Raw genomic sequence first — 12,500 nt, forward strand, 5'->3', positions numbered from 1 at the left:
TGTGTGTGTGTATCTCAACAACTTTGGATGGCAAACACGATGTATTTGTCCAGAGAGAGAGAGAGAGAGAGAGAGAGAGAGAGAGAGAGAGAGAGAGAGAGAGAGAGAGAGAGAGAGAGAGAGAGAGAGACACACTTTATTTATCATTTTTATATAACAATAATACGCTTAAAAACTAGAACATCATCATCATCATAGTCATCATCAAGAAGAAGAAGAAGAAGAAGAAGAAAAGTACAACAGTAACAAGTTCTAAATAATAATAATAATAATAATAATAATAATAATAATAATAATAATAATAATAATATTTTCTCTAGCATTGGTATACAGCTGGCAGCAATAGTAGTAGTAGTAGTAGTAGTAGCAGCCTACCGGGACTCTCTCTCTCTCTCTCTCTCTCTCTCTCTCTCTTGCTGATCTATATTTGCGTGGATGGTTTGTGAAGTGTTTGAGGGGAGTACCAGCAACTAAAGAGGAGGAGGAGGACGAGGTAGATATCTATATATAACGTCAAGAAAAAACATGTCCTTTCAAGTGCGCAACGAGAGAGAGAGAGAGAGAGAGAGAGAGAGAGAGAGAGAGAGAGAGAGAGAGAGAGAGAGAGAGCACCTGGCAGTTCACTCTCATTACTGTCAAGCTTCCATAAAGATTCCCTCTGAGTTAGGATCAATGTATATAACTGGGCTTCTTATAAATGCTTTCGTTAATAAGGATAAATGCCTGCGTGGTGGTGGTGGTGGTGGTGGAGGTGGTGATGGTAGTGGTGTGGTGGTGGTGGTAGTCGTAGTAAAAGATTGTTGTTTTCTTATCGTTAGCGTTGATGTGCTAAAAGTGACGATATTTACGTTACCAGTAGTAGTAGTAGTAGTAGTAGTAGTAGTAGTAGTAGTAGTAGTAGTAGTAGTAGTAGTAGTAGTAGTAGACAACATCAACAATAGGATTATATAAAAAAAAAAAACTTAAATCTAGCAATAATAAACAGCAATACTAATTTAGCCACCACAATCACTACTACCACCACAATCACCACCACCACTACCATCACAACCATCAACTCCACCCTTAAGAGAGCCGCCACAAAATCAGTACAGCATCTCATCATCCGTTAGTGTACTCTTGACATTTCATGATTTCAGAGAGATAGACAGACCCATATCTTGTCTTCTAATGGCGGCGGCGGCGACTGTGCCGGCGGCGGAGGAAGTTACGCTGGATAAGAAGCAATACGGTAAAGACACACACACAGACACACACACACACACACAGAGAGAGAGAGAGAGAGAGAGAGAGAGAGAGAGAGAGAGAGAGAGAGAGAGAGAGAGAGAGGTGAACATTATTAGCAAGGTACAAGAGGGACGTTTCCAAGGACGTTTACATGGCCTCCCCTCCTCCTCCTCCTCCTCCTCCTCCATCCATTCTTCTTTCCCTGCCATCCATCTCATTCCTATACATCCTTCTTATTTCTTTACCCCCCCACCCCCTCTCTCTCTCTCTCTCTCTCTCTCTCTCTCTCTCTCTCTGAATTATACACACACACACACACACACACACACACACACACAATGTCGTGTGTGTGTGTGTGTGTGTGTGTGTGTGTGTGTGTGTTCTGAATATCTACATAAATGAAATAACTATTAACACTGATGATAAAAATTACACCCACAAACATGAGAGAGAGAGAGAGAGAGAGAGAGAGAGAGAGAGAGAGAGAGAGAGAGAGAGAGAAATTACAAATGCATACTCTCTCTCTCTCTCTCTCTCTCTCTCTCTAGTGACGCAATAGCCAATGGCGATGCTTTGTTTTACTGACGTCAGAGAGAGAGAGAGAGAGAGAGAGAGAGAGAGAGAGAGAGAGAGAGAGAGAGAGAGAGAGAGAGAGAGAGAGAGCGGTGATGAGTGAGGAAGAGGGAAGATGATTTGTGGGTGTGGAGGAGGAGGAGGAGGAGGAGGAGGAGGAGGAGGAGGAGGAGGAGGAGGAGTTATCCCATCAATGTTAAATGTGAGAGAGAAAATAGAAAAACCTCACGTTAAAAATAAAACGAGAGAGAGAGAGAGAGAGAGAGAGAGAGAGAGAGAGAGAGAGAGAGAGAGAGAGAGAGAGAGAGAGAGAGAATTAACTCACTCTATTTAATTGGCAGGTCAAGACATCTTCCCCTTCCTCCTCCTCCTCCTCCTCCTCCTCCTCCTCCTCCTCCTCCTCCTCCTCCTCCTCCTCCTCCTCCCAGTTTCCCCTCAGTTCCTCCACCAATCAGGACCGCCCTTTGCCCGTGGCTCCTCCCCTCATTAACCAATCAGGAACGCGGTCTGCTCAGGTAAGTCAAGGGGCGCAGGTAACTCTTGGGGAGGAGGAGGAGGAGGAGGAGGAGGAAGAAGAAGAAGAAGAAGAAGAAGAAGAAGAAGAAAGACGAAAGGATGAGGATGAGGACAAAACGAGGAAGTTGATGATAATGATGAGAGAGAGAGAGAGAGAGAGAGAGAGAGAGAGAGAGAGAGAGAGAGAGAGAGAGAGAGAGAGAGAGAGAGAGTTGGCCCCTATCAAACTGCTTGAAGGCGAGAGAAAACGGGAAAGGCTGTAGAAGGGAAGCTTGTGTTATGAATCCCTCGGCTCTGTCACCAGCGATTACATTCAAAGGCCACGGGAATGATAAGGCGGGCTCTCAAGGCTGTTTTCTCGTGATAATAATGAAGATAATTCGTTAAACTGTTACTTGAACCTAAAAAAAAAAGTCATTATATACATTGAAGTACAGAGGTTTTTGAAGGTAGTTGAGACTCGGCGTGAGGGTGTTTGAGAATGTGGTGTCGAGTCTTTCTGGTGCCGAATCTTCCTGTTCACTAGCGATGGAGGGGAAGAGAAGTATGAACGTACGGAATGTGATCTATTGAAGTGAGGCGTTTAGGATGCTACGAAAAATAAAGGGAAAGAGCCGAATTAATGTGAAATCAAAGGCAAGGCTTCGGGTGCTACAAAAAAAAAAAAAAAAAAAAAAAAAGGAAACGAAAGAGCCGAGTTAGTGTGAAATGAAAAGCAAGGCTGAATTCGGATGTCATAAAAGATGGAGGAAAGGAATGGACCGAGTTAATGTGAAGTGAAAGTATCTTCGGAGGTAGCTATTGAGAGTAGTTTTTGCTTTGGATGCTACAAAAATAAAGGAAAGAGCCGAATTAGTGAGCGATAAAAGGCAAGGCTCAGGATGCTGCAAAGAAAAAAGAAAAAAAAAAAAAAAAAAGGGACGATTTAGTGTGAAATGTATCAATGGTAAGTTGGCAAAAGAAGAAAAAGGAAAAGAAAGGAAAGAGACGAACTAGTGTGAAATATGTGTCAAAGCAAAATGATCAGGTTAGACTAAGAGGTATTCATTCATTACAGATATTTCTTTTTACTTAGGATGCTACAAAAAATAAAGGAAAAATACGAATCAGTACGAAATAAAAGACAAGGCTTAGGATGCTGCAAAAAAAACAACTTAATAATAATAACAAAATAAATAAAAATAAAGGAAAAGAGCAGAATTGATGTGAAATAAAAGTGTCAATGGCAAGTTAAATAATAACAAAAAAAAAAAGAAAAAAGAAAGAGCTACTGAGGTGACCGTCCCCCGATCAGAGTAAAAAGAATGAGATGTCTTGAAAAACTCCCTCTTCAATGAATTACTCGTTGAATACAAAGTGAGGACCGATCAGTGAGCTGTACAAAGAATTAACATTTGTTGGTCCTATTTTGAAAGAGAACTATCCTGATATAAAACCGACCAGTTAATATGCAACTTTGATCAGCTCGGAGTGTTGGCTGGCGGGCTCCTGGTGACGCGAGGTGCTGTGTCTCTGTCCTCCGAAGCTGCACATTATTCATTTCTAAATTCACACGAGGATTATTTTCACCCGGATGTAAGACTGTCTAAGCTGAAATTCATCAACCATTTTTCTTTTACCATTATCACACGAGTATTTTGTACCGCTTTGTGTTTAAGAGTCGCTGTGTGGCAAGTCTGCATTGTTCATAACCATGGCATCGTCGAGACATTATCCAGTTTTATTTGTCTACAAGTTCACCAATTACTTCTCATCGTTCATAACCGTGGCATCGTCGAGACATTATCCAGTTTTATCTGTCTACAAGTTCATCAACCACTTCTCATCGTTCATAACCGTGGCATCGTCGAGACATTATTCAGTTTTATCTGTCTACAAGTTCATCAACCACTTCTCATCGTTCATAACCGTGGCATCGTCGAGACATTATTCAGTTTTATCTGTCTACAAGTTCATCAACCACTTCTCATCGTTCATAACCGTGGCATCGTCGAGACATTATTCAGTTTTATTTGTCTACAAGTTCACCAACCACTTCTCATCGATTCAACAAATGTATTTCCGTAGTATTCATGCTGCCTGAGTTGCCGAATCTCCCTCGTTCGCAATCGTTATATCATCAACGAACCTTCATGGTAAGTAAACAGCACAACACTTTCTTCCTCTCACTCCTATTCTGTCCACCTCTCTAACGCAAGAGTTAACCAGTACTCTCAATTATTCACCCCCTTTCTCTGGTAAACTCTGGAACTCTTTACCTGCTCCTGCATTTCCACCTACTTATGACCCAGCTGGAATAGTTTAAGAGGGAGGTTTCAAGACGCTTATCGCATTTTATTGGATAACTAACTCTTTTGATTCCGTTCGAAAGCCGGCGTCTCAGTGGGAACTTTATCGAAGGCTTTCTGGGAGGAGGAGGAGGAGGAGGAGGAGGAGGAGGAGGAGGAGGAGGAGGAGGAGGAGGAGGAGGAGGAGGAGGAGGAGGAGGAGGAAGAGGAAGAGGAAGAGGAGGAGGCCAATAATAGTAACAAAAAACAACTGCTTCTATTTTCTACTAATGGCACTTCCATCACTACTGCTCTCTCTCTCTCTCTCTCTCTCTCTCTCTCTCTCTCTCTCTCTCTCTCTCTCTCTCTCTCTCTCTCTCTCTCAGCTATTATCGTTACAGAAGTGTCGTTTTCATTCTATTCTCGTCAAGTCAAGAATATTTTTCAATTCTCTTTATTGCACTGACGCAACTCTCTCTCTCTCTCTCTCTCTCTCTCTCTCTCTCTCTTTAATATTTTTTTGTTACTCAATCCCCCTTCTTCAAATCTTTTCTCTTTTTCACTTTCGTTAAGCTTTCTTTATACTTTTTCCCACCACACTCTCTCTCTCTCTCTCTCTCTCTCTCTCTCTCTCTCTCTCTCTCTCTCTCTCTCTCTCAGTTCTATTCTCTAGGGAGCTTTGGATGAAGACAGCAGCAGCAGCAGCAGGAGGAGGATGAGGAGGAGGAGGAGGAGGAGGGGGGGTTTCTTAAACAAAAGAAAACCGCCAAAGAATCTTGAGGAAAAAGCTAAAAGAAGAAGAAACTCAGCTTTTATCTTTTATTAGTAACAAAATTTTCAAGAAGTAGGAGGAGAGTGAAGAAGAAGAAGAAGAAGAAGAAGAAGAAGAAGAAGAAGAAGAAGAAGAAGAAAGAAGAAGAAGAAGAAGAAGAAGAAGAAGAAGAAGAAGAAGAAGAAGAAGAAGAAGAAGAAGAAGAAGAAGAAGAAGAAGAAGAAGAAGAAGAAGAAGAAGAAGAAGAAGAAGAAGAAGAAGAAGAAGAAGAAGAAGAAGAAGAAGAAGAAGAAGAAGAAGAAGAAGAAGAAGAAGAAGAAGAAGAAGAAGAAGAAGAAGAAGAAGAAGAAGAAGAAGAAGAAGAAGAAGAAGAAGAAGAAGAAGAAGAAGAAAAGAAGAAGAGGAGGAGGAGGAGGAGGAGGAGGAGGAGGAGGAGGAGGAGGAGGAGGAGGAGAGGAGAAGAAGAAGAAGAAGAAGAAGAAGAAGAAGAAGAAGAAGAAGAAGAAGAAGAAGAAGAAGAAGAAGAAGAAGAAGAAGAAGAATACAAATACAAAGGAATACAAAGGAAGACAAATAGCAACAGAAGGTCCTTACTAGGCTGTTTGTGAAAACTATCTACTAACTACCAGTAGAGACAGGACAGAGGAGCAGGAGGAAACCATGTGGAATTTTAAGTGAAAAGAATGTGAATCTAGGAGGAGGAGGAGGAGGAGGAGGAGGAGGAGGAGGAGGAGGAGGAGGAGGAGGAGGAGGAGGAGGAGGAGGAGGAGGAGGAGGAATACAAAGAAAAGCCAGACAACAGCAAATCTCTAAGTCATTGCAAGTCAGTTTGGAAAGTGGTACTAACAAGCTACGGCAGAGAGACAGGATAGCACAGAAGACTCCACCCTACCCACCACTCCCCCGCACCTCGCACTGGTATGGAAACAAAAGGAAAATGACCCTGCAGTATGGAAAAAAAGTGGTATTAAATGTTCACACGAAAGAATAAAAGCAAGTTCTATAAGGCCATCTGAAAAGTAAGTCATTAAAGCCAGCTTCTGTACAATACACGAGATATTTTAGTGCATGAAGGGTTTACACTTATAGCTTTACGTGGAATGACTGGAACAAGCATAGAGGTTGTTGGATTGTTTATGTATTTGTGTATTTAATTTTTTAATTACTGTTTGCGATTTTTGAAGGCAGTTCAGGCCAAATGCTAACGACGCGAGTAAAGAAGAAATGCTTCGAGGGATTTTAAAACGTTGTTTCGTGGTGGGTTTGAATGATTAATGATAGAATATTTACTAACCTCAAAGCTGTTATGTAAAAAAAAATAAATAATAATAATAATAAAAAATAAATAAATAAATAAAAAAAAAATCTTCAATCAGGTGTTGTTATACTACGCTTCGCTAGCTAAATAGCGTTCATTCTTCCCGTTGTTCCTTCTAGTTTATTACGTAATCTTGGAATCATTTCCGTACCTTCGCTGTGTCTCCAAGTTTGTCAATGTCTTTTCGTTCTACAGTAACCAGAACTGCGCACGCTACTCAGGATGAATTTAAAAAGTGAGTTATATAAAGCATGAATAACATTTGTTTCTTATTCCAACTCAATGGTTTTCAAAATGAACCCCACTAATACTCGTAGGTTTGCTGTCTTTACTATTTCAGTGCAGTGTTCACAAGGTTTGTTTTTGACACAACACCAACAACTTTTTCCTTTTACAGCGCATGACAGTGGTATGTTATTCATCATATATTTCGTGAACGTTGTTGTTTCCGCTACAGAAAGCTACACACTTTTATTTACTGAATCTCATTTTTCTGGCCAGCTTGTTGTTTGTGATGTTGACATTACTTTTTTTGTTATTTTGGTGTCGTCTGCGAATTCATTTAACCTACAATCAATACCTTCATTATTGGCAGTGGTGTCTATCATAAAAAAGTACTGGTCCTAATACAGAACCTTGAGGAACACCGCTATTCACGTTATACCACTCTGACTCTTTTCCATTTAATTATAACGCGTTGTTATCTGTCAAAGAGCGAGTCTCCAGCCATTGCAGGGCGTTTCCGGATATGCCATAAGCTTTTACTTTACTAATGAGTCTCTTCTGGGGAACAGTGTCGAAAGATTTCTGAAAGTGTAGGAAAATAATATAAACTGCTTTTGTTTCGTCGTATGTTAAATACTTCATAAAAGGAGTGTAGTTTGTCGAGCAGGAACGTTTGCTTCCGAAACAGTGTTGTGAGTATTTCATGATTATATTGTTCATCTAAGCATGTAACAGTTTTCCCTCTTATTGTTTCCATCAGCTTGCACATTAGTGAAGTCAGACTAATCGAACTGTAGCTGACTGGATGTGATTCATTTCCTTATTCAAAGATTGGCGTGACATTTGCTACAAGAAGAAGAAGAAGAAGAAGAAGAAGAAGAAGAAGAAGATAATTATGATGATGACGAAGGATAAGATAAGAAGAAGAAAATAATAATAATAATAATAATAATAATAATAATAATAATAATAATAATAATAATAATAAGAACAGCAACAACAACATCAAGAAAAAGAACAACAAGAACAACAACAACAACAACAACTAATGACCCTCTTCTTCCTCCACCTCCACCTCCACCACCTCCTCCTCCTCCACCCTTCCGTCACACTCTCATCACTCAGCACCTACTTCTACACACCCCCCCACACCACAGCCCCCCCCCCTTACACCTGGCCGGGCTGTCTCCCAGGTGAAATGTGTACCTGCTGAGGGAGTTAATTGCTGCTCCACTGACTGACAGACAGACACGGACAGACAGCCAGATGGACACGCGGAAGTGCGCCTGCGGACCTACACACACACACACACACACACACACACACACACACACACACACACACACACACACACACACACACACACACACTTAAGGTAAATGAAGTCAATATTTCATAGCTGACTGGGTGTTGAGTGGCTGGATGCATGGCTGACTGGCTGGCTGGCTTGAGAGAATATGTGGCTGGCTGGCTGGCTGATTGACTGACTGAATGGCTTGCTGTATAGGTGGCTGGCTAACTGACTGATTGAATGGCTAACTAACTGACTGACTGACTGGCTATCTGACTAAGTGACTGAATGGGTGACTAACTGACTGAGTGACTGAATGGCTAACTAACTGACTGACTGACTGAATGGCTAACTAACTGACTGACTGACTGAATGGGTGACTAACTGACAGACTGACTGAATGGCTGGCTATCTGACTGAGTGACTGAATGGCTAACTAACTGACTGACTGACTGAATGGCTGGCTATCTGACTAAGTGACTGAATGGGTGACTAACTGACTTAGTGACTGAATGGCTAACTAACTGACTGACTGACTGAATGGGTGACTAACTGACTGACTGACTGAATGACTACCTAACTGCCTGAGTGACTGAATGGCTGACTGTCTGTTAGGTGGGTGAGTTGGTGGCTGACTAACTGGCTGGCTTATTGATTAAATGAATGGCTGATTGAATGACTGACTGACTGACTGACTAACTGACTGATGAATGGCTAGCTAAATGACTGACAGACTGACTGACTGAATGGCTAACAGTCTGGGTTAGTGGCTGACTTACTGACTGGTTATCTGGCTGTTCGTCTCTCTCACAGCCAGGTTCGTATCCCACGCCGCACCAACTCGCCACAAACGTTCACAATACCTCAAGTTTACACCACTAAAAGTTACTCAAGGGTTACGATCTTTTAACACCACTAGTCACGGATCTAAAAATTTCCCACAGCGCTGATTGGCTGAGAGAGACACAGAGTCGTACCCCATCAAGGCTCTCCATTGGCTGATAAAGTGTGAGACCCCGCCCGAGCTGACTCCTGATTGGCGAAGCTCTCAGTGACGTCATGGTAAGAGAAACGAGAGTATTATTGCCATTACAGTGACGCAGCGATCGTCTTCCTGTCAATACTGCCACTTGTAACACACACACACACACACACACACACGTGGTTTCTATCTGATACTCTCTCTCTCTCTCTCTCTCTCTCTCTCTCTCTCTCTCTCTTAAGGTCTTCCTGTGCTTTCGATAACGACAATGATATTAAACAGGATTTTGTGTGTGTGTGTGTGTGTGTGTGTGTGTGTGTGTGTGTGTGTGTGTGTGTGTGTGTGTGATCTTACTCTTCTTATAACTGTTCAAGCTCCATATACACTATATTAGTACCAGCATCACTACCACCACCACCACAACAACAACAATAACTACTACTACTACTACTACTACTACTACTACTACTACTACTACTGCTACTACTACCACAATCACTATATACCGTAACTGTTTTAATGCTACTACTACCACCACCACCACTACTACTACTACCACTAGCTACCGTGTGTGTGTGTTTGTGTGTGTGTGTGTGTGTGTCCTAGCCACGTTCAAGGAAATGCCACCACACATCTGCCTGCCGTTGTCTGCGTCCAAAATAAGAGCTAAGTAAGGCATGGCATTCTAGAAGGAAGGTGGCAGCGAAGGAAGGAGAGAGTGGGGACGTGGGGAGGCCAATAAGGGAAGGGGAAGCTGCTGCCCTGTTGTTTAGTAACGGGAGGCAATGAAATATACACAGATTGATAATGGAGTGAAATGGACGATGCACACTAGTTTCAATAAATGAGCTGGTAGGTAAGATAAGTAAATAAATAAATAAATAAATGGATGGTTAAATAGATAGATGGATAAATGATGGATAAGAATAAATGAGGAGTGAATGAATGAATAAGTAAAATGGATTAGATAAATAAATAGATTACAGAACGAGGGAAGAAAGACTGTGAGAAAAGAACAAGAAGAAAATACGAGTAAAAACAAAAATATAAAAGAAAAAAAAAAAAAGGGAAAAGAATTAATGTTTGGGTGAACGAATGCAGAATAAGTAGAAAAAAATATAGGAAGAGAAAAAGAATGAGGGAGAGACGAAGAAAAGAAAAGAATGAGAAAAAAGACGAAGAAAGGAAAGAGGAAGAAGACAAAGAAAATAAAACAAAGAAGAAGAAGAAGAAGAAGAAGAAGAAGAAGAAGAAGAAGAAGAAAAAAAAAAAAAAAACAACAAAAAAGACGACGAAATAATACAAAATCTAAAAACATCTGAAAAAAACGCCAAAAATATGAAAAGACAGACAGAGAGAGAGAGAGAGAGAGAGAGAGAGAGAGAGAGAGAGAGAGCAGCCTCGTAATCGCCTCTTTAGCTTAATGTGGCCGTAACTCCCCAGGGCACGTCACCCAGCCTGTTGGTCTGTAATTAACATTATTATCGGTAGTGGCAGTGGTGGTGGTGGTGGTGGTGGTGGTAAGGGATTAGTACTGTAGTAGGTAGTATTAATGTTATTGTTATTAGTTGGTACTGGAGGTGATTAGTAGTAGTAGTAACAGTAGTAGTAGTAGTAGTAGTAGTAGTAGTAGTAGTAGTAGTAGTAGTAGTAGTAAAACTTTCCTTTTACCTGTGTGTGTGTGTGTGTGTGTGTGTGTGTGTGTGTGTGTGTGTGTGTGTGTGTGTGTGTGTGTGTGTGTGTGTGTGTGTGTGTGTGTGTGTGTGGTGCAAAAGTATGTAAATAAAAGGGCTTTCTAATGTCATTCTTCTCCTCGCCTTGTAAAACTTCCATGTCAGTTTTTCCACACTGCATGATACTTTTCCAAACTATTTTCCATGCTAGCGAAAGCTGGAGGGAGTGGTGGGTGGGAGGAACCTTCTCCTGTGCTGTCCTGTCTCTATTGTCTGCAGCTGGTTAGAAGCAGTTACCAAGCAGCCTTGAAAGGACAAAAAGGTCTGTTGCTGTTTGGCTTTCCTTTGTATTTTTATGTATTCCTCTCCTCCTACACTACTACTACTACTACTACAACTACTAATACTATTACTACTACTAATATTACTGTCATCACGAATGGAAGGAAGTAATACCAGCTAAGTACATAATTGAATAAACTTGGGACTCCACGCAATATACAAATATATACACAAATAAATATAATAACAATTCGTATAAATAAATAAAAAACATTATCTCTAAAAATATTCCAACCCTCACACTTCAGACACTAATTAGAGTACGACACAAGTTACATACTACTACTACTACTACTACTAATGCTGATGCTGCTACTACTATTATAGCCACCATAACTATTTCTTTTATCACAGGGTCGAACACACACACACACACACAGAGAGAGACAGAGAGAGAGAGAGAGAGAGAGAGAGAGAGAGAGAGAGAGAGAGAGAGAGAGAGAGAGAGAGAGAGAGAGAGAGAGAGAGAGAGAGAGAGAGAGAGAGAGAGAGAGAGAGAGAGAGAGAGAGAGAGAGAGAGAGAGAGAGGCAGGCACGAGGGACTAACTAGCTCAGGTGTGGTGGTCATGTCAAGTGAAAGGATTTGCGTCACGCCAGAGAGAGAGAGAGAGAGAGAGAGAGAGAGAGAGAGAGAGAGAGAGAGAGAGAGAGAGAGAGAGAGAGAGAGAGAGAGAGAGAGAGAGAGAGAGAGAGAGAGAGAGAGAGAGAGAGAGAGAGAGAGAGAGAGAGAGAGAGAGAGAGAGAGAGAGAGAGAGAGAGAGAGAGAGAGAGAGAAACTTGCCACACCTCACTGAGAATTGTCACCTGTCTGAATCACGTCACTCCCTCACGTGGTAACCTGTGTGTTGGAGCGGCGAGGCGAGGCGAGGCGAGGCTGGTTGGAGTGGAAATGTTTTGGTCCCTCACCGTGATGACTTTTGAAATAGGTTGTTGTAGTAGAAATTGGTGGTGGAATTGTGTTTTTTTCCTGGCTTGTTTAACTTTCCTTTTTTTTTTTACTAGAATTGCTTGAACGGTGTCTAGTGTGTGTGTGTGTGTGTGTGTGTGTGTGTGTGTGTGTGTGTGTGTGTGTGTGTGTGTGTGTGTGTGTGTGTGTGTGTGTGTGTTGACAGACGATAATGGAAGTGTTTTCAAAAGGTGTGTGTGTGTTTTGTTTTCCTAGACTACAATTATTACGTGTTCTAATGAAAGTTGTTGGAATTTTGATAGACTATAGTGGAAGACATTGTTGTTTTCAAAAGGTGTGTTTTTTTTTTTTCTAGACAAATTATAACGTGTTCTAATTGAAAGTTATCAAAATTTTCACGGATGTTT

The 12,500-nt window shown here is 41.3% G+C and overlaps 1 protein-coding gene across 2 annotated transcripts in view; it reads right to left on the reverse strand.

Annotated features, from left to right (window-relative positions):
• Positions 1–12,500, reverse strand: part of LOC123505148 (tyrosine-protein kinase CSK-like) — an 84,596-nt gene that overhangs the window by 27,725 nt on the left and 44,371 nt on the right. Inside the window, exon 1 of one of the 2 annotated variants that reach the window (XM_045256263.1) lies at positions 8,969–9,182. The exons of the other annotated variant lie outside the window; for it this stretch is intronic. The gene's annotated coding sequence lies outside the window, so the exon portion shown is untranslated. Of the gene's footprint in view, positions 1–8,968; positions 9,183–12,500 lie in introns of those variants that run through there. 2 annotated transcript variants of the gene reach the window in all.

Source organism: Portunus trituberculatus, chromosome 17, assembly GCF_017591435.1.
Source record: "Portunus trituberculatus isolate SZX2019 chromosome 17, ASM1759143v1, whole genome shotgun sequence".
NCBI classification, from domain to species: Eukaryota; Metazoa; Arthropoda; class Malacostraca; order Decapoda; family Portunidae; genus Portunus; species Portunus trituberculatus.